Here is a 1,028-nt window from a genome sequence, read left to right as displayed (position 1 = left end):
CCTTTCTTACAGATAGAAATCTGTTGTTGATAGAATCATCCTTTCTCTCAATATTGAAAATTCATATTCAATTACGTGTTTCATAAACACAAGAATCTCATGATCGTATTCATAATATTTATTGTTAAGGCAAGAAACGATTCCTATTCTAGATTTTCTAGAGCACGCCTTATATTGATTTAAGTTCACCTAAATCTATCATCGCATGGTAAACATAGGCATATATCTCATATATAAAATTAAATAAACAAGTAAATGTAAAGTGCAATAAAGTAAATGTGTTTGGTTATGGCCCCATCCTATGTGATCTTTATCAAGCTCATGATAAAAATCAAGGTCAATCTAATATGGTGATGGAAATAAATACAACTACTTATTACATAAGTCTTCTTCTTTGTTTAGACTACTTGTATGCCTCGTCTTCTTCTTTGTATCACCTTTATTGGATAGCCTTCTTGAGTCTTCAATTACATTACATGATTGAAAGTAAAAGTAATCTAATGAACTTACATGAATAACTCGAGTTACATTCGAGATTTATGATTACAAAGATTGACGACATGCAAGTCGTATTTAAAACCAAAACCAAAACCATTACACTAAGGTCGAAAAGGCCATAACCATCCACCATGCTCATACAACACATAAAAGCATGTTAAAACACATAATCTGATCTTAACATATCATACTATCCATGATCTAATCATAAAAAGAAAATATGACAAAAATCAGAAAAATAAGAATCAAATAAGAAAAACAAGAATCACTGTTTACGGGCAGTAAATGATGTCAAACGCATTACAGATGAGTCGTTGATAACTTTAGCTATCAGTTTTGTTCAGACGCTCGTTTACCTATGGAATAGGGTATTCGTTTGCGTAAATCGGACACCAGACCCAGATTTCAGCAAATCTGCAGCAGCCAATTCAGAATCCATATCAAATATGATTCTCATAATTAGAACAAACATAAATCATGTATATATCAGTATATATACAGATTACATAATCATCTTATGATTATACAAC

Source organism: Apium graveolens, unplaced genomic scaffold (genome assembly GCF_009905375.1).
Source record: "Apium graveolens cultivar Ventura unplaced genomic scaffold, ASM990537v1 ctg456, whole genome shotgun sequence".
Classification (NCBI taxonomy): domain Eukaryota; kingdom Viridiplantae; phylum Streptophyta; class Magnoliopsida; order Apiales; family Apiaceae; genus Apium; species Apium graveolens.
The sequence above is the reverse complement of the archived record's forward strand: the minus strand, read 5'-3'. Positions refer to the sequence as shown.